Source organism: Glossina fuscipes, unplaced genomic scaffold (genome assembly GCF_014805625.2).
Source record: "Glossina fuscipes isolate IAEA_lab_2018 unplaced genomic scaffold, Yale_Gfus_2 0, whole genome shotgun sequence".
NCBI classification, from domain to species: domain Eukaryota; kingdom Metazoa; phylum Arthropoda; class Insecta; order Diptera; family Glossinidae; genus Glossina; species Glossina fuscipes.
The window spans coordinates 17,437,175-17,464,135 of NW_023998414.1; the positions used below are offsets into that span (position 1 = coordinate 17,437,175).

At 33.8% G+C, this 26,961-nt stretch overlaps 1 protein-coding gene, 1 long non-coding RNA gene and 1 other non-coding gene across 19 annotated transcripts in view; 2 read left to right on the forward strand and 1 right to left on the reverse strand.

Annotated features, from left to right (window-relative positions):
- The window catches only part of LOC119633132 (small conductance calcium-activated potassium channel protein), a 244,980-nt gene that overhangs the window by 156,728 nt on the left and 61,291 nt on the right, over window positions 1-26,961 (reverse strand). The gene's annotated exons all lie outside the window — the stretch shown is intronic.
- LOC119633214 overlaps window positions 1-26,961 on the forward strand; it is a 60,158-nt gene that overhangs the window by 28,566 nt on the left and 4,631 nt on the right. The window lies entirely within an intron of this gene.
- Trnal-uaa lies at window positions 14,571-14,642 on the forward strand. The gene has a single exon. It is a non-coding gene; the product is annotated as a tRNA-Leu (tRNA).

Below are 26,961 nucleotides of genomic sequence, written 5' to 3' on the forward strand. Positions count from 1 at the left end.
ATATATATATATATATATATATTGCAATAAATTTCATTTATACTCGTTATTATCGTTAGGATTATTATTGTTGCTGTTGCTGTTGCTGTTGCTATTGCTCTTGCGATTGCTATTACTATTGCTACTGCTACTGTTACTGCAACAATTGCAACTATTGCGAGGAGAGTTTTCTTATTCTATCAACTCATTCGCAACGAAACAAAAGGATCGTAATTTTTATTGCTGTGCTCCAGTTATATTTTTATTGACCTACATACGAAACTCTTACATTTTATTATACCAAAGTAAAAATTATATGTGCGCAGAGAGTTTATAATGAAACAAATACGAGATATGGTAAATATAAAAAATGGAATGATTTGTATACGACTTTGGCCGAATCTTTTCCACCCATCACATTTATTTTTAAACGAAAAAAAAAAAAAAACTGAATTTCATTATCTTGTCAATCGTCAGTGAGCGTGGCCCGTAGCAGATGTACCATGAGAGACCGATCACTTATTTAATGTAAGTTAAAGTATTTATGGTTGCAGTTGTTGTTGTAATTTATGGGTAATAATTAAGATTAGCAAAGCAATCTTTTACTAGTAAATCGTATTCCATCGTATGTCAGTACCAGTATCAGTTTCAGTCATCTAGACCGCGTGTAGAAGGAGCTCAAAATTCGAGTAAAAAGTTTTTCATAGTTGGTTGTGTAACGCCGTTAGTGGATTTCGGGAATGCATGACAAACAAATGCCTTTTTCACACCTATGATAATATAAATGATATTCTTCTTCATCTTCGACTCCTTTCATAATTATTGGATAATCTGAGTGCAACGGAAGAGTAGAAAATTACCTAAAAGTGTTAAGGAAATATATCTTAAATCTGCTTTTGTTTTTTTTTTTTTTTCTTTTCTTCTTTGCAAAACATACAAACCACTCATCCGAACACTGCTTAAAGCATATGTTGAATCCCTTTGAATTAAGCGACGTGTCTTCCGCAAAAGGATGTTTAGAACATATATCGCAAGATACCAAGTTAATTTAAGAAGTGAAATTTTTTGTTTGTTTTTTTTTTTATTTTCATTTTTGTCCATTTTTCGTTTTTTTTTTTTTTTATTTATTTTTTATTTACATTCGTTTGGTCGTTGTATGTATTTTGTATGTTCGATTCTTTTGTACTTTATTTCCATAGATATTCGACATTTGCTACAGCATTGCGATTTCTCATAGTAGAAATATGTTCGATAGGAATTCTCTGCCGTTGTTGACTATCCAGAATAGTAAAATTGCAAAGAATTTGAGTATTTTCATGTCTGCTGTAATAGCAGAAGTGCTATCCCGAATTAGATCCTAAATTTAGTTAAAGTTTTCTTTTATTCTTGTTTTGCTCAACTTACTCGAAACTGCTCTGAAATTCCGCATTCCATTCTTGTTACGATAAATTTCATAAATTCTTTTTCCCACTATGAACATAATTGTAGCAGAGACAACTAGATGACAAGATGGTCCATCATTTATTCACAATTCAAACTAGAAGCTTATTACGGTCTTTTAGGGTTTCTGTTATAAGCAACAGTAGTAAAGCTGTTAATTAGTAGCCATGTATGTCTGCTTTTAGCAAAAAATTCTGTTAACAGTCTCTTAATATGACGTCGCACTCACTCCAACGTGCACAAAGCACGAGCATTTGTAATTCTGTGTGTTTCAGTGAATTCTTATATAAAAACTGCAAAACTGAAACAAGCTTGTAGGTCTACGAACTTGGATAACTATCGGAAAAATGATTTTATTGTAAAGAGGTAAGTATTTGTGTGCAAAACCCAAGCCGAAACTTATTACGCTCCCAGAGTTGTTAAGGAATGTACACAATTATAGTTAACGTAGTTGTTCTACAGCCTGCAGATGTTGTTTTGCACAATGTTGCAAGTGAAGGCGTGTGTGTCAAACCGAAAAGAGGGTAAAATTATTGTGCAAGTTGAGAGGAAAGAGTACATGACGAGTATGACGCGTAATGGGACTCATTTAGTTAACAATCTGCTAACTCTTAATGAAACTTGGGCATGATAATATATGAACAGCCGCTGAACCGAAAATCTGCATCGAAACAGTGGCTTATAGTCAGATGCCATGCCAGATGACAGATTATGACTACTGCGTTCTGGAGTAAAAATGAAATCGTGGTCGATGACAGATTGACGACACATCTTGCCAATTAAATGTAAATTTTAATTGTTGCGTCAAAGAAGTTCGTCAAAATAAAACCGCATGCACTTCTCCTTCAACACGTTCTTTAACATTAATCTATGCAGGCAAAGTATGCGAGGCAAATTTTAAGTTCTCTCTCTTCCTTTCTTCTCCCTTTTTCTTTCATCTCTCTTTTACTTTCTTCTCTCTCTTACTTTATTCTCTCTCTTTCTTTATTCTCTCTCGTTCTTTCTTCTCTCTCGTTCTTTCTTCTCTCTCTTTCTTTCTTCTCTTTTTCTTTCTCTCCCCTTCTCTTCCTGTTTCTCTACCACTCACCATTGCTTCTAGTGCTCGACTTAGTTCTCAAGGCTGAGGGGCATTCACAACACTATCGTCATTTGCGAACGAATTGGTGACAAAACCTGACCCTCTCTCTCTCTCTCTCTCTTTCTTTCTCTCTGCATATGAGAGAAATAAGGTGAGATCAAAGTGAGAAACAAGAGGCTGAGAGTAACATATGAAACCGTTCTTGTTCTTGATTTCAATTTATTATAAATTTCGCGGATACCCTTCACTTTATATTAAAATAAGTTATTCAGACCTTCGCTCACTCGCTCGCTCGCTCGGCAATGTCTGTGATGTGTCGTCAATATGACCAACAAATATAAAATTATACCAAGCAAGATTACCCGGTTTGGATTTCGTGAGTAAACAACTTGGGCTTAAATTGCAAGATCAAGATTCAATTAATCAAAATTGAATCAAACGTCCCCTCACTCACAATTCCTTCAATAATTGAATTAAAGGCAAAAATGATTGCCTAAACGAATACTACAAGATATAGTATAGGATAGTATCGTATAGTATGTACAACCCTATATTAATTACATACAGTACAACAGATATATTGTAAACAAAACCGAACATGTTGTGACCACATTCATTTGTGTTTCTTTTTACAAGATTGTGGTGTTCGAGTTAATTTATAGAGACATGTTATTTGACATACACATATATATATATATATATATATATATACACGCAATATCTATATATGTGCATGTATAGGGAAGGGACATAGCAAAACATGAGTTACACTTAGACAAAATGTAGACGTGATACGTGACAACGTCCTGTTTATGTATTCTTTCGTTTGTGGCCTTTGCTTTTCACCTTTTCATCGATGTCAGCTGCGCTAAATATAGTTTCGTATATAACAAGTTTTCTAAAGCAATACGTGCGATTAAATGTGCCCATTGTAGCGCTGCCATAAATCAAATGCTCGAATATATACATTTGCGACATCGATGAGGAACTGTAATAACACCATCAGTAATAATAAATTTGATAAGAAGAGGAAGGAATGTGTATCCAGTTTGTGTCGAATGTTTTTCTATCCTTTCCAGGTGTTGTTAGAAAACATCTAAGAACGAACTTTAAACTTATCCTACTCCAAAAACGTAGGCGTAGTTCACGCTATATCGAAACAATTTTATAAATTTGGTAATCATTCGGGCGGATAATTTTTGCAAAAAACCATTTGAATCTCTATACAGGCGCACCGCAAACAATGCTAATTTTTATCAGGAAGTTACGATTCATAGCAATATATGAATGCATTGAGCTGAGATAGCTGCTACTGACACAATGGCGAACTGAAGTTCTCCTTTCAACCGATTTTGAAAATGAAAACAAATTGTGGCCTTTACACATACACATACACACACACACACACACACACACACACAAATTTATTTATGGCTTTTTACTTTTTTTAGTATACGCTACACAGTGTACACAGAAGCATACGAGCACACCCACTCATATATCTATATACGATATATACTCATACACATGTTTATTTATATACTAATGCATGAAAGGGCCGCTTTGAGGAAAGTGACCGTAACAGCAAAACGAGATAAGGAAAAGGTATATTTGGTTGCCGCAGTGCAAAGAGGAACATTTGCAAAAAAAAACTTTCGACTAAAAAAGTTCGAAATTTATTTTTGTAGCAAAACCAACTAAACGATTAGCCAAAACGAAATAGTTGTAATTCAAAGTTTAAGCAAAATGTACTACTCACTCATTTACACACAACATTCTGATATGAGAAAAAAATCACATGAAAACTACACTACTTATTGGAATAATTCCTTCCTTTTTTTTCGTGTTTTGTTCTTTTTCGTGACCATAATATTTGTGTTACATTTATTTATACATGCTTCAAATTTGATATTAAGACAACAAGACAAAAATAATTGGGTGGGAAACTTTTTTGCTGTCTAAGGAGCTCGGCAGGTATATGTATTTTTGTAAATATATATCTCTGTTTGTTGTACCTCAGGCTCGTGCTCTACTTCGGATCGCTAGATTTTAGATATGCAAAGCGCATTTTAGAATAGAGAGTAAACGTTTGAGAACAAAGGCTTGAGCACAATGTATTCAAAATAATCCATTTCAACTGCCATATAGCAATTTTTAAGATTAAGACTTCAGTTCGCTGAGTTGCAGAGATGTCTGCGCGAATATTTAAGCCGCCGAGCAACTTTCCTTTCATCGATAAACTTAATTTTCTAAACAGGCGGAAATCACATGAAGCTAAACCAGATTAATACAATTTCTAGTGCAAGAGATAAAAAAAAACTAACAAACAAAAATAGGTAAAAAGCACACACACACATTACATATAGTAAACATTTATTTTAAATAATAATAACTTCATTATAATGTAAAGAGTTGCAGGGAGGCATTCGTTCCTTCAAAATGGTTTAAAGAAATCAAAACTCTTGACGGATTTTGCTTACATTTCTAGTCGTATACTGAGCAACGTCACAGAGAGATTTCACGTCACACACAGGCTTGCGGTTTACGTCTTTCAACAACCCTACTATACAACAGAATTGATCTGGGTGCGTTTTTGTGTACGGAACACACAAAAAATTGATACAAGTTCAAGAAAGAATAAAAATATAACACGAAAAATAAACACTCTCTCACACTAAATTCACAACAAACACTAAATTCTTAAACATAACAGAACGTGTACTACAATGTAAACTAATGCCCACTTCAACTTGCTCTATCGGCAGTCGTTCTTGACCGTCGCCATGTCCTCGATGATTTTCAAAATAATGATATTGGACTGACTTGCAAGTATTTGAACGGAAAAGTTGAATTTTCGACCAACAAAAAAGCAAACTTTCGTTAATGGGAAATAAAAAATAAGTTCACTTTTAAAAAATATCCCAACTATTTCTCTGTGAAAGTTTAATTTTAATTTTATTATAGGAGGTGTGCGTTCAAAACAAAAGATGACTTTTTATTTTTCTCGAAAAATATTTGCATATATTTTCAGATATTCATCAGCATCTATTTTGTCTCGTTCGAAGATATACTAAATACTCTTGTGCCAGGGCTTTTTCCAATCTACTAAGCATTTCTTGGTATGGCATGCAGCTCTTTCACTAATGCAATGCTTATATTGTTAATCGTGACGACGCTTTGTCCTTTCATGCGTCTTTTCAGTTTTTGTACAAGACGGGACACTAGCAACAGCCAGCAACATTTGCCCAGAAAAATTATGAAGCATCAACCTAAGGCACAAGCGATATTAACGACCATAAGAGAAAGAGAGTAAAGAACTGAAACAGGAGAATATTTACTGAAATTTGTACGCCAAATATGCGTAGGGCTACACACTATGAACATGTGTGTGCGATAGTGTGCGTACAGAATAGACCTACGACTGGGTGCATTCGCACTATGCAAGAAACACTTGTGTCAGGCTATGCGTGCCTTTGCTTAAGCGATTGTATGCACGCATTCCTCAAGCAATTATTACTAATTTTCTATATATCTATCCCTTATTCTATTCTCAGAAACACTTCTCCTATTACTGTTATTATTCTTAATAAAAACACGTTTTCCTTGCTTTTTACGGATTTTGATGTGAACAAGTTTCTACGAATAAATTTAGCTTTTTTTGGATTTATATCTATCTATTTATTGCCAAAAAATTTTTATTATAATTATTCTTCCTAACTTGTACTATACATGAATATCCTATTACTGTTAGATTGGAAGCAAAATATATTGTATCCAGTTTGTACAATTTCATCAACATTCAGCTTTGCCAAAATTGAGCGCGAGCCAGCCCGGCCCGGAATCGAACTCAACGTTTTAGAATTGAAATTTACCCTTCAATCGCAAGCCAATACCAACTCGCCAGCGCCACCTCGGAGATATGGATTCTTATTATCGTTGAAGCAGACAAATATACAATGCATATACTCTGCACTGTTATTCTATTTAATTCCAACGTTTTTGTTCAATACGCAGCTTTCAAAGTATATACACATTTGCATATTTAAAAATTCCCATTCATAAATCTCACTTAGCGAGTTTGAAATTTGCGGATCAAGTTTTTTGCAGCGATTCGACCATGGAAATGCCGATTCGATAATGGAGCAAAGACATGTATTGCTTGAGAATATATATATAAAAAAAGCATTTTGCTTTTTTACTTCCATATATGTACATCGAATGTAGATATCGCACGAAATTTAAAGTCACACTTTTCTTGAACACACCTCGTATATTGCTAAAAATTCGAATGGAAAGAACGGAAATTGTTGGAATTATGCTGCGAACAGTTTTAAAAAAATCGTAACTTGAGAAGAATGCGTTTGAAAACTCGAAATGTGTTGCAGACGTGTCTTTCTACTACAAAAAATGTTTCTCAACAATCCCGTCAATGTCAGTGGCATCAAGTAAAAGAACTTGGAAAGTAGATATAGATAGGATAACAGTGATAGGTTAGTGACCGCATATAATTTTATTACTTGTTTGAGTTAATTATGCTTCGTATTGATCAAAGTAAGGTGCACATAGAGTCAATTCTGAGCGAAGAACGAAACCTCACTACTATTACACTGAATTAAGATCATACAGACAATAATAGTTGAATGCGTCTTGCAAAAGTACATATTTCATAACACACATTCCGGAACTCACGTCGTTAGATTTGCTTCTGCCTAAGAAAGGAATAATTATTCATGACATATTATTCTCTCTTTGTTTTGCCGAAATAAGTTTCCGCCATAGGAGAAGAAAGAAGTGAATAAATTTTAACAAACTAATTGCAATTTAAACAATTATTCATCTCTGTCTCTCTCTCTCTCTCTCTCTCTCTCTCTATCTCTATCTCTCTCTCTATCTCTCTATCTTTATCTCTCTCTCTCTCGTTATTTATCTTTCCTTTAGGTACTGTCTCAAACATCTGCTCGTAGGACGCAAAGAAATGATTAAACGCGTTTCTTGTTCTTAAATGTAATATCTTTGGATACGAACTATGTTGCAACGTGTTTCAAATTGTTGGGGGAAAAAAAATGAAATTAAGTTAAGTCTAATGCTATTGTTAAAATTCAATACCGCAAAATATGTACACAAAATGTGCATATCTATGTATGCTATAGTATGCGCTTATAAAAGAATATGTGTACACATACACTAATATTGAAATTCTCTTTGTTAACATAAAAGATTTAAAAATTGATTACTAAGCAAGCTTTTAAGCCAGTTTCATGTATACGCAAGCATTTTTCCCAGAATTTTGTTTGCGATGGTTAAAAAAAAACACTCTCCCACCGAAAACCTGAACTTGCCCACATAAAACCTTTAATACCGTATCGTATGCACATTTTTAAAAGGTCAAAGCGATTTTGATTTTGCAAGCCAGAATTTCCCAATTATTTCACTCCTACAACCATATGACAAGGACTCGTAATATATAGGGAAGAAAAAAAATAATTTCTATTAGGAAATAATATAGACACATGGCTTCTATTGTATAAGAACTGTTCTCACATATTCGATTGGCTATTTCAATAAACAATATCACTGAATAGCATGCAGCAAGCATTTCTTGCTTCAATAAAATACAAGTCAATAATCATCAACGCAACCCTCGAATAATATCCCCCATGCACAGTAATCTCGGATGCATAAGTAAAAATTACTTTGTTAAAGATATTTAATTGTAGAACACTTTGAAGTTTTGTGACAGAAAGCGCGAAAGCAATGTATGTACGAAAGCAAGTAAATCTATAGCCTGTGATGCCTATTCCTAATATATATTTTTTTTTGCTCTGCAAGAGATATGAAAACGAAAATACGACTGGCTTCGTTTAAAGTTAACGAGTAGCGTGCAATGACTTCATCGAAATGTTTCAATAATATTTCGATCGAGAGTTTTGTTCACGATTTGTGTTGTTTTTTTAAGCAAATAACAACATCAACATGTATAAATTTAATTAATAATATGTATATGCATCACTCAATAAATCCGTAGGTTGACTTTTATTGTTTCCGTAGCAGTTTTCAATAATTTCAGATCTCTCAAATGAAATGTGTGCACATTTCGTGACACTCGGACCATTACTTTACAATTTACAGTCTTTTCAAAACAGTGTAAAAATTTGAATTTCGTTTTTGCTGACCCTTGAACAAAGATGACAACATGTGCCTTTTGTCGAATTGTTTAGGTCTAATGAAAAGAACTTTTCATGCAATATGATTCATCGCAACACTTTTAAGTCAACACCGCAGTCAGACGAGGTAACAGCAACCGACGAACGCCGTCCATAACATACCGGAAACACAAAACTCGATTGGGAAGTCTATGACGTCCGCATTTTGGGATGCCCGTGGTAAAATATTCATCGACTTCGAGCTTGAAAAGGGACAAAAAGTTAATAGTAAATATTGCATACATGGAAAAGAAATGAGCATATTCCTAGAAACTAATTGAGTATATATATATACATACATATTATTTACAAATTATCTAATAAAGACAATAAGTAAATGTTATGAAAAAGTATAACAATTAACAGATTATTTTCCCGTTCGTTAAAATGCAAAACTTTTTATGATAGAATATATATATGCAAAAAAATGATGCCATCGCATACAAATTATCCATATTATATAATTAATATACGAAAATACAGTTTCCTGCCAATACATTGTCGCGAAATATTGGGAAACTGAAATCTGTCTCATATAACAATATAACAACAAGGCCCTGCATGCGAAGTCGCCGTAAAGTCGGTTCTATTGAATCCATTTGCCATCCATTAAGTTTTCAGTCTTTACTATCGCAACATGTCATTGGTAATACGATTTATAGGTTGAATTTAGAAAAACATGACCAGACACAGGCGCGGCAGATAGAATTGATTTGGTTCAGAAAATCCATCTGAATTCTTTAGTTTAATTAAGAGCGGTTAGGTCTTAAGTCACATTTCATGAATGCAATACACATCCGCACAAGCCGAATATACCATTACCACGAATGATATAAAGATTTTGATCAAATCCGCTTAGGATCTTCCTGCTTATAAAGCAACACAATTTCAATAACATCTGATGATATTTTAAAGAATAATAGAGGTCACCTCTAGCGCGGCGTATAGTCTGTATAGGTTTTCACAACCCTTCGATTTGCATATATGCATATATGCAACGGCAATGACACGCCATCTGTTTGTTTGTCATTTGCTGAACGGTCATTATTTATTCAAATATAAAGATATAAAAAAAATTGCAAATAAAATCAATTCAAAATAACGGTAATTTTTATATCAAATCTATATAGAATAATGCTATACAATATGGAAAATTACTATTACATAATAGGGATATATATGCATATGTTACGTGCAATATTTAAAATTGTATTTGTAAAGAAAATAATGCAAAACAGTTGTAGAAAATCATGAAAACGTATTTTTTGAAAACCCTTATCAAATTGTATGATAAAATCAAGCTTTGTTGTCAATTCAATTCAATTGCTCAAAAGCGATTTCGTCAAGCGGTTGAGTCAATTTGCCGCGTCATGCACATTAGAAGCAGCTATGTCGATAACTAACATTAATATACGCGTTCCTGAGTTTTGTATCTGTATGCACTTGCAATCATATTTACCACATTTACTCATACTTTATATCGCATTAATATTTGCGCACATGCATATAAATATGCATATAACTGCAATAATCGCAAACGTTAAAAAACCAATATGACATCGACAGTCAAATTGAATATTTATAGCCTCAAGCGTGACGCCTTGTGTTCGATGAGATTGGACGGACGTAACCTATTAGATGAAGCTAAAGAACATTATCAGCAACTACTGATGGAATTGAACTCGTTCGCTGTATGCAATAGACCTTTTCAGTCTCTGGTTGCATGATATCGATCGATAGCTGTTTGAACAGTTCTTCCAATATAAGAGTGACTGCAATAGTTACGCTTCAAAAGTTGTGCTCTTCTATTCTGCACTTGGAATTCGTTCCACATACTGTCTTTTGCCTCTTGTCGAGTAACTTGCGCACGTCCTCGCGATATAAACTCTGTGGCGTCGGGGTGAAACTTCTTTAACTTTGCAAAGCCAATAATCGGCTTATTAAAATTGCATCGCACTCAACGAATGCCAATGAAAAGAGGCCAGGTCTGGAGAATAGATCGCAATCGAAATAAGTCCCTAGCCCAAGTTGAAGAAAACTTCCTGTGTTGCTCTTGCTGGTGCCGAATGAACCTATTCGAATTTCATTGCTTTCAAGACGGTCGCAAATTGTTTTCTCGTTTTCGAAATGTTTCATAAGTTACTACATTCTCATCGCAAGTCAATTTAATCCTCTCTGTAGCTTTAAATGGCGGTTTTTTCCATCTTAAAGTAGAGCGAAACGCATTGCCATAAATGCCCTCAATCTCTTTAGATTTTGATATGCTCTGGGCGATAGCCTGTAAACAACTGCCTGTAAACTTACAAGCGTACAAGCAGAAATATCTAAACTATGTCTAGCGAAAATTTCGGAGAAAATGAATTTGTCATGTTTTGCTTGGTAAAGCACTCATTCGAGTAATGGACAGAACTTATTTTGACACCTAATACATTCAGTATGTGCTAAATGCTCAGGCACGCTACGTACGAATATAATTGCGCCGTCTAGCATAATTGCATATAAACTTTTTTGCATGCCTGTAGTTTCAAAAGAAAAAAAAAAAAAAAAAAAAATTTAAATAAAAAAAAAAACAACGGAGATATTTGCGAGGTAATGATATGCTGTATGAAATGCCTTTGTGCGCAATATAAAAAAATGAGTGAAAATGCACGCATAAATATTTACGTAGGTACATCAGATTGATAAATAAAATTCAAAGTATATTTGGTAAACACTGTAGCTCGGTGCTCGGTCCCCTCTCATTAAATAGCCTACATCACTTCAGTTCAGTTCAGTTAGGCGAACAGGGGATTTGCAAAATAACGGGTTATTTAGGAAGTTATCGAAAAAATAATCCGAATAGTTCCGAAACATTTTCAATAGCCTTCGTCCTTGCGTCAAAACGTATTCGTGTACACAACATTTTATCGAAATAACTGAAAAACGGCGACAAGTTTGCGAGCTGAACGTAAGAAAGCAAGATGGTTGGACGGGTAGATAGGCAGGAGATGAAAAAACTTAGATCGATTTAGAATGTGATTCTGAATTTATTTGCGTAACACAAGGATGGTCTATCTCAAGTCCTTTAAAATGTTGCATATATCCGCACAAGTATAATATACTCTTGTATCACAAGTTACGTCAGATATAAAAACTGAAACTGGATATTAGTTTCAATACGATATTTTTAAATTTTGCAGGTTCTCAACCAATCTGTTTTAATCGTTTATCTCACATATGCGTGCGGGTGTTCACAACACAAAAATTATGTAAGAGATAACTAAAACAAAGGTTAGTTACATCTTGTAATTCGTTTGAAAAATAATTGCAGGTAACCATAACACGTAGATTAAACAAAAACTCTTTTCATCCTCTTTTATGAAATATTATTTCATTATAATGAAAACGCACACTCGTACTTATTGGAGAAAGGAAAGTCACACATCGCTTGTGTCGGACACCCACTATCTTGGTATACGAGCAAATTATTATGACGCAATTATTGATTATTGATAGGAAGGAATCTTTTGAAGAAGAGAAATTTTGAATGTTTTTCCTAAAAACGTTTTGGTTCTTCAGCGTTTGTGAACATGTTTGCGAGTGAAGGAAAATAAATGTCCAATTTTCCTCGTAGTCCCTCGTAGTTATATACACGATCCTCTTTCGCTAAGACCGTATTTCATCCAAACTTGTCTTATTCAACTAAATCTTTCTCGCCTGTTTTCTCAGTTAACCCAACTGAAATGTGATCAAAAAATGTATTTCAATGGCGATCCTTCCAAAGCGAACGGCAAAGCAACACGCAGCGGCTTAACCATTCCACATAGCTTATATTGCAAATGAATCATCATCATCTCATAATCCCATCCACACAAACTCATCCCACTTTTATGGTACATGCGACTACATTAACATGGAGAGTGATACGACGGACAGACAATCTTAAACCGTTTCATAGGCAATTGCCTTAAGAAGAAAATCTCATTCGAATATCGAGCAAAAATGAAAAAAACAAAACAGCACGTGAGAGATTTGTCTCCCACGTAGTCGTGGAGACTTAGCTCCCACGCGCTTTCCCTAAATTGTACTTTACTACATACATAGTGCGGTAAAGCACAAAGCTAGAAGGAGACGACCATCGCGCACCAGGAGTCGAACCTGGGTCCTCCGCCTGCGAGACGGACACCCTAACCACTAGACCATGCGATAGACACCTGCGAATGAATAACTTTTAGTCAAATGTTTGAAATTGAAGAAAAAAAAAGAGTTGGAAATTTAAAATTTTTCCAAACGATTGAAAACAACACGTGTTGCCAGATGAAATGTTGAAATGAATAGTTGCTCTTTACATTTAACCAATGTTACGATTTTTTTAATAATTCAAATTATTTGATGCAAATGGACTTCACAAGTTCATGTCTAATAATGTTACAATTTTGTGAAATGTTTATGTAGGCCTTGCTTTAGTTCGATGGTTGCATGCATAACTTTGATTATTACATCGCCATATATTTTGAAATTTTCGTTTACTTTGACGATTTGCGTTTTGTTTTTCATTCTAAACGTAAGACGTTTGCCTGCGAATCAATTTCGTCTGCACCCAAGTGTGACCTCTTTACAAAGATGACGATTCAGATCTCTAGACTGCTTTAAACTGCCTAAAGATAATAAGAAAGACTTTGTTGAGCTCGTCGATGTTAAACGCGACTTTTTAACAAATATTCGTTAACAGAAAGCCAAATTTTTTATATACATATATATATCAGACACATAACACGATCATTATATTCATCAATTCCAATATTAACATCTGCATGTGTTGGGTTTTGTCATTTTTACAAATTTTCAGTTTTTTTTAATTTGTATGGTGTAGTGGTTAGAACATCCGTCTCTCAGGCAGAAGAGTCGGCTTCCCTTCCTGGCGCGGTGGACCGGCCACAAATTGTGCTTTACTCTATGTAAATTTTCCAAATGCTTCTATGCCAGATTCTCTCGACAAACATGTTCTCGAATAACGTAGGGAATTGCCTGCTCCATGGTTCACCATAAATATTCTCGGTTATCTCGAAGTGATTTAGAGATGTCTACCCGCATGTTTGTTGCCTTATCGTCAGTATTTTTAAGTCATCACAATGACGTCCAACCTGTCATATAAAAGGTGTTTGTTAAATCAGAATACGGCTATAATAATCGTCGTCTAGTCCACATCCTCCAGGTCCCATGATGAACTTGAAATTTCGTATGGCGTGTGCCGCCTTCTTTAAAATATCTCGACAAAATTGACGAACGACGTAAATCCTTTGGCAACAACTCTTGTTCTAAATGCATCCAATGAAGTCAGAAGATTAAGTTTGCTATTTAGAGATTAACTTATTCTCATTGCTTAAGTTATCTCAATAAATCCTGTCAGTTTGTACAGTACTTATGGTACTTATTTTTCTAAATATCCAACTCGTTGGTCCCCCATTAGGTAACAGCAACTTCTGTTATTTATTATATCTTGCCATAATATTTATTTATTGTCTTTATTGCATACATATTGTATTTTGTACATATTATACATTGTATATATGTACATATATATTGTATTTACCTATTGTCCAGTTAATATATAACTAACACTAATACCTATGTGCGGTTGATTGTCAAATTTTTTTCGTTTCTGCAGGGCTTACGAAGCACACATTATTAGTCATTGCATTCTGCAGTTAAGCTATGTTTAAAAGAAATTTACAATTTCGAATTTTATCAAATATGTTGTGAGAAGAGTTTATGCATTCAAAGCTCACTTAGTTTTTGATCATTTTTGCAAATCTAAAATTATACAAAATCTTTTTCTTTTTCTCTTTAGTCTCGAAATTTTAAAACGAAATTGTTCAACTCTGCGTGACTACCGTATGGTCTAGTGGTTAGGATGTCCGTCTTAAAGGCGGAAGACCCGGGTTCGATTCCTGGTACGGTAGTCGCGCACGTTTCTTAGTGCTTTGTTCTATCACATATATAGTAAAGTAGTATAATTTGTGGCAAGTACGTTGGAAGCTCGTTTGAGTCTCCACGTACTTTACGCATTTTTATTTTTCTCGTTTTGGAGATCATTTTTTGTAAAGAAAAGTTTTAATCTGTCTTTGAAAACTTGCTATTCCTCTGTCTGATGTGGCGTTTATGACCGCGACGTGTTTAGAAGAACAAAAGCAAAAATTCCCCAAAAACTTTCGCGCAGTACTATTTGAAATTCAGCAGAAGCCGCTCTTAAATTGATCGATGCATGTTAAGTTATGCATGATATTCCCGCTTTCTTTAGTTTCGGCCTCAAAATAGAAAAATTTTCACTTTATAAATTGAGCTGAGTGAGTGTGTGTTGAAATGTGTTAAAAAACAAACATATAAAGAAATAAAACACTAAGGCGGTACGCGGCACGCGGGCCAACATTAAATGCCCTACATCGCTTGGCTTGACACAGTTAAGCATATACTGATTTTCAAAATGATACCCTTGAAGTTGAAGTGGTCGAAAAAGTGGCCCGATTTAAACCTACGAAATATATAAATATTATAGCCGATATGATAAAATTGATATTAATTGAACGCCATCTGTAATTCGTTCATATTGAATTTATTTTCAATTAAGAATTCAGTTAAGATTTATTCTTTTTCTTTTATATTTAATATTTAATATTTAATATTTAGACAACAGAGAAAAAGCTTCGCTTTTTTTAACCCAATTCAAAATTCAATCAAACTTATCAATATTTGACAATAATAAACCAAAATTTAAAACCCAAGCATGCTTAACGATAATATACATATATATAATATTATCACGCGAAGTGATACAGTGGGAAGCCACTACAACATCATATCGCTGAATGGTAAGTATAAAGAAACATAATCTTTCAATATTCTATACATAAAAAAGTTGATTAATGAAAATATATTTTTTTCAAAATTTATTTATTTACACATGAAACTCAGGTAAAATAAATTAACAGCAGAATTCAATCAGACTCTTGAAAGTAAATTCTATGTTAATTATTATTAATAACTAATATAAAGTATATGAAGAGAAGTGAAGGTAAGGAAAAATGCCGACAATATATAATTAATGTATACATAAATAAGGGAGGGATGAAAAAGAAGAAGAAGAAAAACGAAAAATATAGCACGTTCACATTTAGCATAGAGGCACACCCACAGCCGGTACACATCCGAATTACAAGCGAACCCCTATACCATTGCAAAGAAGCAAACGCATGGCAGCCGATAACAGTAAACAACGCCAATTAGTTTTGGTATCGTACTATGACGCTAAGATTACAAGTTAATTTAAATACGGCATAGGCAAATCGCGTGTAGTAAGGAGAGCTGCTTTGATAGAATTTCAAAAAATCCGATATTGAGACTAAGCAATAGATATCATTTAAATTTTTGTAAATGACTCTGACGGCTAAGCTTTACGAAGGCAAGCTTTCTAAAGAGTCGCAGAGAGAAAACGCTACTATCTACATTCATAAGGAGACCAAGAGACAAGAGATTCTATTGAATATCCATAACACCTATAGGAAAGGTCGATCTGTTGCAAATGTTAAAAAAATGAGCGCGAATTTTCAGGTGACAATCCAAGATCAGCGTGCATATGCATCAGACTGATGGAAAAGCAAAATTGATTTCAATTTACCCTCTCCTATCCCGGCTAGATTACATATAGTACAAGATACGGAACGATCTTAGCAAGTACAGAGCATACACTTATGATCATAGATGTTCAGTTAATACTATGGATTTGTTAGTTTTTCGTCTCGAGCTGACATAGTGTGTCCATTGGCCATCTTGAAAACGATCTAATGAATTTTAGGAACATCTTTTTTCAGATTCATTTTCATTACTTCATTTATTCCTTTTATTCATTTATTTAAAACTATCTTGACAACCAGCATTAAAATATGTTAAAATAAGTTAAGACAAACGTGAGAGCATGTAGCTTATAAACGAGTAAATGATTACTAGCAAATAATTGGGCAACTAATTATTCAACGTGATGTGTTTAATTGTTTTTTGAGAATCAGAATTATGCTTAAATGAAGAGTGGCAGTCGTTAAAGCCTTGACATAGTTAAACAAATGGGAGAAATACTTGATAATTCTACTGTGTGGAACATTGAAGTCAACACTTTGCAACAAACCGGAAACGGAAATATCTCCAGTCAACAATTTAACCATAGCCATAACCATATGACATCAAGCATCTTATGCCCCTCTCTCTCTCTCTCTCTCTCTCTCTCTCTCTCTGTCTTGCTCTCTCGTTCTTTCTATTTCTATTAATGTAACATGGGAAAGATGAAGTACGATCCGGTCAATAATACAATGGATTATCAGCTACATATTCCCAAATAGACTTAACCAATGCAGCGTAGAATCATTTAAGCGTACATAGCTTCGACCATCGTTTTATAAAACGCAATCTAATTTTAAATTCTGTCTCGAAGAATAAAAGCTGGTGCGATAAAATGGCTTTCAACAATGATTGCAAGTAATTGCGTGCGAAACGCAAATGAAAAACTGCTTTGAAGCGGAGGGGCAGGCTCTTTTAGGCATGCGGTTTTAAGTCTGATCTGTGGAAATGGATAAAGTTTCAGCTTTTTATGTCAGCTTTGCGGCTTTCAAAACAATCGCTGCAATTGCACTCGCTCTCTGCCACTATTTCACCGGCCAAAATACTCGTGCTCTGCACAACAGGATATATGTGACGAATCGCGTCGAAGATAATAAAAATTTAAAATTCATGCACATGCTACTTGAATATAAGTAAGCTGAAAGTACTTGAAGTTATACCTGGTCCTAGTTAGAAAAGTGAGAGAAGCAACGGAATCTATTTAAGAACTGCGTCATTGTTCGTAAGTGCCAAAGTTTTAGAAAAATATTTGAGAATGAGCTTTCGAAGCCGAGTCTCATTGTGTAATGGTTTTTAAATACAACGAACTAAAGCACACCTTTCTAGAGCAGATTGCTATTAATGGCTTCATCTTCACTTGAAAAGGGAAGATTCATTTTAGATAACAGTTCTTTAGGAAGTTGATAAATGGCGCTGTGCTTGACGCTGGTACTTGTTTTGTTCAAAGAAATCAATTTCAATATTCGAATTCGTCTCTTAAGTAGTTTACGTCTTAGTTACTTGGTAATTTTATTATGAAAAGCTCTGAATAAAATTTATAATCTAATCTGCCCTTTAAACTCAGTACATGTCATAAAAGAAAGCTTTTAATAACGTTCGAGAATTGCCGAAGCCATAACAAAGCCATAACAAAGCAATACGAGTACTCGGTTAAGTAAAAGTCATCTGGTGAAGTTATATAATATATGATAATATAGGATAATTTGGCAAACTTGTTTACAGCGAATTAGTATTATATTCGCATGCCGGCGCTCATTGTTGGTGAGCGTTCCATGAATGTGGCGCTGAACATGGCTTTTTTCCATGTTTTTGCTAAGTTGCACTAGTAGTAACTTTTAGTAATTAATAGCTGTTGCTTACGCAATCTTAAGAATTAATACAAACTACACATTTTATAGTAAAACTTGTCGAATTGAGTTGAAGTGTAGTTGGATTGAGAAAATATATTAAGTAAGTGAATATGGATGATAAAAAGCTCCTGCCAATCTCGTTCTCTTTTTTTACTTCTCAGTGGGACAACCACTGAACAATTGGCCAAGTTTATTAAGAAAATAACAAACTGAGTTAATATTTTTTGTTATATAAGAGTTACTTTTTTCAAGAAATTATAATCTATTAGGTATCAGTTTTTGTGAAATCATATCTTTTTTCTTCTTCTTCATACACTTTAAAAACTTGAAGTTATTCGAGAGAAATTCGCTGCCGCATAGTTAGGTGGATAGGACGATCGGCAGATAATCGAAAGGCTTAGGTTCGATCCCTGGTGCGGGGACAACCGTGAAAATTATGCTTTTTTACATACGCTGCGGCTTTGTGTCAACGGTTTCATGATTGGATGGAGGCAGGAATGAATTAATCATCAATTTTTTTCTTCTCTCCATCATATGTCCGAAAAACAAAAACTCTTTTTTCTAGATGTCAACATTATTGCAATATACATTCGGCCTCGTCTAACTAAATATACGCTTATATGTGTATGTATGTAAATATATAGGAATCGATTTTGATTTAAATTCGATGCACATGCAGTACAAAAATTGTCCTATTGACATTGATAACCACATAAATTGTTTTAACGCCATTTAAGATTTTTTCATTAATATGCAGGCATATATATGTGCATACATACATACATACATATAGATGGGAACATTTAAATATACATTGCCCGTGCTTAACTGTGATTATTATTATGCCAAAAAAAAAAAAGAAAAGAATTTTAAGTTCGTCAACTCTGCTATTGCATATGTCCACCAGTTTAATGTTCTTAGTACTAGAACGACACATGGGAGTTTCGCAGGAATTGATTCGGAGAAAAAAAATATCGCAAAGAACTTAAACTTAAACTGAAATGTGTATCCTCTATACAAACTTTCCGACTTCACATGTAAAAATGCCTATTAAAAGTATTTTGTAAATTTAAAAATCAAACACTACTCCCCCTCTTTCCTTCCTCGCCTATCCCAAATATTACAGTAGTACAGGGTATATGCCACAATCAAATCCTTCCTAGTTGGATGCAGTCTGTGTTCGTTTCATGTCAACGTGCAACGTTACGTTGCGAACAAGTGCACGCAATCAAATTGTTGGGCAAATATTTCGCAAATCATTTTATATTAATTTCAAAGAAAATTAAATAACTTTGACAGGTCATTTTTATAAACACAATTTATTAATTGCCAACTAGAAACAGTAAATGCTTTCGGAAATGCAATCGTTTTGCGCAATTTATCGATTATGTATAATATTTTAGTCAGCATGCAAGAAATTCCTTTCACTCAACTTACGCTTCAGAACATCATTTTCGGCGAAGTGAGGATAAGAGAAAAAGAATTTGTCGTTTCTTATGCAATTATGAAGGACTCTTGTGCGTACCACTACAAGTTAGAGATGAACAAGTGATGTTTTTGCTTATGAAAACTGACAATCCCAAATAACATTTGCTATATAAATTTTTGACTCTTGACTTTTAACTAAAAGTTTGAAATACTTTTCTCTCTAAATTTCTGAATACCATATCCAATATGATTGTCGTCCCGGTCAATTAGCATTCGTTGCGAGGTGGACTCTACTCGTGAATTTACACGAGAAGGATCGGTGTGCAAAATTCATTCGAAACCAAACATACATACATACATAAATGATTTTTTTTGTTGCCAACACTTTATCAAGACAATTTCGATTAGCATGAGTTCACTATATGTTGTAACAACAGAGTATTGGAGCAGATAATGTTCGCGAATAACAGAACTATGCCGAATTCACTCCTTAAGTATTTAGAATGCTTGGGAAAGGTCTCTCTGCCGCCATCGACAAATAATTGTTGTTGAAGTTAACAGTTGTGTTTGTGTTTGTGTGTGTGTTAACGGAGCAATATTGTGTATGTATTCGTTTTGGGTGAAAATGTTTAATGTTCGGCTAAATGCATAAAATTGTAATTTATGATTATTTGCGTGCAGGGCGCTTAAACTTTTATAGCCAGTGAATAAAACGAAAGAAGTTTAATAGTACTCTTAAATTTATGCATTCGTTATTTATTAACTAAAATTATTTTTACATTTTTTTTTTTTTTATCATTTTTATTTTGTGTTTTGTTTTGTTTTCGTTTCATTCAGAAACAAACTTAAGAAGACATAAGTGTTTTGTGGTGAGGAGTAACAAAACCACTAAATTTTATTTCATGCAATGTAAACGATTTGTTGTTGATGTCGTGTTTATATATATATATATATATATACATATACAATTCCTACCTAACATATATAAACATATATATATATATATATAAAAGATATATTTTTCATTCTTTTTCTTTTCACAACCAGCATAAATGTTTAGCTTTAACAAAAAAAAAAAAAAAAAAATTAAAAAAAAAACAGAAACAAAAAACTAAATAATAATAATAAAAAAAAAGGAAAAGGAAAAAAAGTGGAATTAATTTTCTTGTTTTGTGTTGGAAACACTCAAATCTAGAAAATGCATAGACATGTAGTGTACATATCTAGAAATGTTGTGTGACTATGTAGAGGGGACGATCGCGGGCAAACTGTATGTATGAAAGCAATTCTCGATGTGCGCCCAGTGTATGTATGATTTTGAAAATGAAATAAATTACGTGCTTCTTGGCCTAATGTTTCAAATGAAAAGTTGCAGATTAGAAAAACCAGAAAAACTTGTTTGCATTTAAATGAATTCATTTTATTTCGTTTGAAGAGAACAAGGAATAATTAAATCTAAAATTTTTAAGCTGATAAGCTGTGAGCCACTCCGAAAATATATATTTAATAAAAAAAAAAAAAAAATAAAAAATAAAAAAAAAAATAAAAAATAAAAAAAAAGCTTTAAATGCATACTAAACTAAATTGAACCAAGATTGTTCACATGACTAACTGCACAAAACTAACTTCCTGCAATAACTATCGTTACTCTCGAAAGAATGATTTAATGAAGCTTTCAGCGGCGATCGCTTGAATCCTCAAAATCTCTCGTTCGACTGGCACCATCCAGGCGGTTTTACTTGTGGCATGTCAAACGCAATCAATACTTGCAAGCGACTTGTGAGAGGTATCTAATGTTTTCTCTTTTTTTCTCCTTTTTTTTTTTTAAACGACTAATCACTTATCGCACGTCCTCTTGTAACACGACAACGGCCAAAGAGAAGTGCGCAGAGAGAAAGAAACAGAGAGTGGGAAGAAGAGATGTGCCTTTGCGGCTTGATCACTCACTATTACTGCGACACAAAAATGGTCTATCGCAATGAGGCTTGGATCCGCGAAAGCTAAAATTTTGCAAGTACCGAGTGTTATATGATCGCCTAAGCGGCAGACCTACTTTCAAGTCAAACTTCCTTTTCCTTTCTACTACTCCCTTTTTCTTATTCCCTCTATGTATTATTTCTCCAGATCGCCAGCGCGCCTGCTGGTACGGAGGACATCACCTAGATCGGTGGTAGAAAATAAAATCCGATCCAAGTTTCTTTCCATTTGTATATATGTGTGTCTATATCATTCATCAATTCAATTTTGAAGTCCTAAAAACTGGCTTAGCTTGTGTAACATTGAATAATTCAAATACTGATTTCATAAAGAAAAAAAAGGTTCACTTGTAGAGATCAGGCCTTCATAGGGACATTACGAATAATTTTTAATAGCTTAGAGCAAAAAATTACTTCAATGTTGTAATTATGCTGGTAAGCTTGCGTTTAAATCATACAAGTCCGTTTGGCACAGACTGTCTTTCATATAAAACTTTTCGTGAAAAGTAAGTTTGCACAGAACAAAAGCACTTAACAAACATATAACTTTTGCTATATGATGATAAAAATAAGTAAAGAAATGATGTAGGGTATTTAAAAGCCGACTTTGCCCGACTATAATGTGCATTTTGTTTTACATACTTTATATACAGAATAAGAAGGAAATAATCCTTGAAAGGTATTGACTTAATGATGAAGTTCGTAAAGCAAACTTGTATATATGAAACAGATAATTACATGAATGTTTAAGCGTAATCATTAAATCTTACAACAACATTTCATTTTTGTACTTTAATCCCTCATCTTCGGTTAATAGAGTGAAATTCACTAATAAGTCAAAGTTAATTAGTTAAGTTTACTAACGCGGAAAAAATGATGTTTTAATGTTCCGTTTATTATATAACTTTATTTTTATATGCAGGTATGTGAATATGTTTAATTATGAGTTTATTACTGCACACTCACAAAACTAATCCTATCAATTTAGTCAGCGGTGTGCTTGCTGCCCCCTACAACATCAACAATAACAACAGCAACAGCAACAGCAACAAATTTATCTAACTTACTTTTTTTAATGATTTCGTTTATCTTGTGCTGAAAAGCTTTCAATGTTGCACACAGTCTCAATTAACATCATCATACGACAACGTTACGAACGTTGAACATGTAAAGCAGGAGTGGTATACTTTAGCACGGTAAGCATATTACCTACAGTGACACTAACGTTCTATTTAACACTTGTTGTGGCAGTTGTACCATTATAATTGCGTTTAATTAAATTAATTTTTACTTGTGTACCTTTCTATCTTTATCTCTCTCTCGGTATTTTCTTTTCTCTTTCCCTTTCATTTTTTCTCCCTTTCTCGCTATGCTATTTCAACCGTTACTTTTTTTTCCTACAATACACCACTTATGGTATAGGGTATATTAAGTTGGTGAGTTGGTGTAAGTAAATTCCCAAATTTATGATATACACACCTCACACTATATCAATCGATTCGGAATCATTTTCGGATTTAATTTATAGTTATCTGTCCATCTTTCCGCCTGAGCATGTATTTTCAAATTCAACTTTAGACTCACAATATTAGAGACATTTCGACAAGATTTAATACGCGGCCATGTTTTAGCCGAAGGGCGAATATTCATATCAGGCTTGCTTAATAAGTTATGGTTCTATGTAGTTTGTCACGAAGATCAAGAAGAATTCTGCAAAATCTTTTAGTGTATTTTACGAGTGACTTTACCCGACCATAGTGTTGTTGCTTGTTATTTTTAATTATGATATAAACACCATGCGCGAGTAAAGTAAATGACCTCGTTTAGGTACATAGACGTATCTAATACCTGTGAGAATGTTGTACACACATACAAAAGACTTTTTACGTTCATATATATAAAATTACTTAGTTAGTTTTAGTTAAGCTCTTATTGACATATATATTTACTTAAAATCGCAAAAGCCTTGTTATTCATTAAATATTTAACAAACTAAGTAATAAATTAATTTAAACAAAATTAATGTCCAGTAAAATTTTATTTTATTGGGTGATTGGGAAAGAAATTTCGTTTTTTGTCCAAAACAAAAGTCCATTCCTTATCTTTAGGTTGCGTAAATATTTTATCAAGAAAAGTAGAACTCAATCGATTTAGCCCCACAGTAATCTTACAGGCTTTCATTCGGCGGTCATTTGCCGGCGTCCTTCCAGAACGTGAAGCAAAAGCGCCGCAACGAAATTTTGCAAACTAGTTTTGGCACTGGCGTGCTGTCCATTCATCGTCTCCATACGCAACCAATCATTCTTTTCTTGCTTGAACATCATTTTTATATTGTCGCTGGTAATAGGAGTAAAGCACTCCGAAAATGTTGCTTCCGACTTTCCATATTCGGTAGACGCCGAAAGAAAACTTTTGAGCAGAATGAAACAAAATTGTTTTCTCACATGTGTCGTGACATCAGCTATCAAGTACATGAAGACATTGCACCTTAAATGTAGACTTGTTTGTGAAAAAATTCAATTAAATCCACCGTTGAGGATAAAACCCGGAATCACCATCAGAACAACACAATAGAAGAGAACGCGTTCACTTTCTATGTGTACAGAATAATATCCTTGAATTTTTATACGCATCATCCACAAATATACGATGTACCCTACTGTTCGATGTATCACTTTTTCTACAGCTACCCGTAATCAGATATCTCATAAAACATTTACTCACTGAAATATTCCAAATCGGTTTATCGATCTGCCCATAACATGCAGTAGATCTGTAACATATAATTTATATGAGGAAAATGCTCCCGATTAGTCGGCTGACTCTTTTATGTACTTCTTTTTCTTCTCACTTATTCGTTCGCGGTGTTGGTCAGCAATAATTTCTCCTAACGAAACCTTTGTTCTCTTTTTGTTCATCATTTATATATAGCTATCTTACCGTTAGGAACGATTTCATGCACTGGCGATAAAAGCCCCGCTGGCCTGTTATCGTCATAGGAACAGTACATTTAGCATTTAATGAAGCAAAGAGTTTGACATTGCTTTGGTGCTGAAAATATATTAAACGTATGAGTTATAAAATATTTGATTTCCATTGCATTAATATCTGCGTCTATCGATTTTTGGGATCTTATCATTTAATTAAACCCGTCAATTACGGTAATTCAAATAAAAAAAAGAGTCAGCGGAAGCTTACATAGAATCCTTTTTACACCTATTTCCTTTAGTTCGACTACATCTTCAACACAGTTTTTTATTTCGAAACGTTTAAGGGGGAAGCTACTGTACTGAGCTTTGAAAAGGACAAAGGATGAAAAGAAAGACAATGAAAAATGAGAATATTTAAGGAGACCGCTCAGCATATATCCAAATATTACAAAAACAAATTGATTCTGAAAAATATTAAAAAATTGTAAAAGTCATTCTTGCAAGACACACTTAACTTAAAAGCATCTGGGGCAAGCTGTGTAACTGGTGCAAATCTCAATACAAAAAGAAAGAAAAAGAAAAACAAAAAGAAGGAATCACTTAATCTGCATGTCTATGGCCAGGGAAAAACGCAAGATGTTTCAAAAATATTAATTTTTGTGTGATTGGCAAGCGTTTGAATGAATGAGTGCAATTTTTCAGTTCAAAACAAGGAAAAACGCTGTAGTGGACCACACAGCCAACCAACAGCATGGCATCTGGCTAAAGATATTTTGCAACGCAACGAAAAACGGCTGAACCGAAAATATTGCAGATGTTTCAGAGCACATGCATTGCACATCGATTTGAATTCAAAGTCTATTCAATAACTTTAACTTATGACAAAAGCTTTATGGAAAGTTGTAAATAGACGCATAAATGTTTGCTCTTACTTTAGAAAATTTCTTTTAAGAAAATGACAACGCTTTTGCTTACGAGAGGTGGGCATTAACCATCATCAAAAACAAGTAATTATATTATGATCGGGTAAAGCCGACTCTTTAGTAGCCTATATCACGTCGCCTGATAAAGTACTTCATTTATTTTCATCATGATATGTCAAAAACTATATCCGATTAGGATATACATATTTACTTTGCAAAAAAAAAAAAAACCTTATATGGACCTCAATCCAAACTATTAATCTCTGTGATCCATATTTAATGCAAATAATTTGTATGCCAAATTGCTTTTATGGATCAATTTTCAGAAAAAAAGCATTAAAAATTTCACCTTTCGGCCGTATATAAAGACTTGCTGCTCATCGGTGTAATTAAGTTAGTTAGTTAAGAGAAGTTCAAAAAATTGCTCATTTCATCAATATTTCTCATTGTTAATTTGGTTCACGAAACAATTTTGCTAATTGATTGACCATAGAAATGGGCCAATCCAAGCCAGCTTCAATGAGCTCATTCTTGAATTAGAAAATGCCAAAATACCTCAAACATGGAGGCACACAAAAGTCCAAGAACAACATCAGCAGTACAAGCAGAAAAGTTTACATCGATTCAGAAAATGATTGCCAATGGCTCCTTACAGTAAAAAGTAGATCTATCTTAAATGTTACACCTGCATGAACTTAACATATATTCTGTATCATAAACGATGTAGGGTACAACGATAGGCTTAATTGTTGAGTAAATAAGTTTTACACCCCAGAAAATCCCTCATGATATTTATCAGTTGTAATCACGTCTGTAAATCATCATAATATTTAGAATATAATGTTTCATACTTTTTAGTTTTGCAACTTTGAAAATCGTAACAGTCGCCCGACAGAGTCGATTAAAAATGACACAATAACATTTCAACGTAATGCTAATTAAAAATACCTGTACTTTATAAGGAAGCATACATCCGGGGTTCTGTAAGCGATGGATGCATTAGCTTTTGTAAATACTAGAGATGCGTTCATATGTCTTTTCGGGATTGTAAGGCACGAAGTTTAGCAGCAATTCGCACAACATTTTGCGGAAAAAAGAATTAACACAAAAATCTCACAATTTTACTATGGCGATGCTGGGAACATGCTTGTAAAAGATTATATTAGTAGCATATTTGCAGGGGGCAAAATCAGTCGAGTCCAGAGAGTTGAATTGCAACATTCGAACGGAGAAGATCAGATGATAACTGATGTCTCCTAAGAAAACGATTTCGTAAGAGTAGTAAACAAAACCTAACACAACTCAGGGTTACGAACTTATTCTGAAAAGTAGGCGGATAAATACGCAAATTCTCAAAACGCGTTTTACATCACAATATTGAAAATTTCAAAAGGCTTTGAGTGCCGCATAATGTCGCATATTAAAATAAGCAAATCTACTCCTCCAGCTATAGTAGTAGTAGTCTATTTGTTTTTTTTTTTTTTTTTTTTTTTTTTTTTTTTTTTTT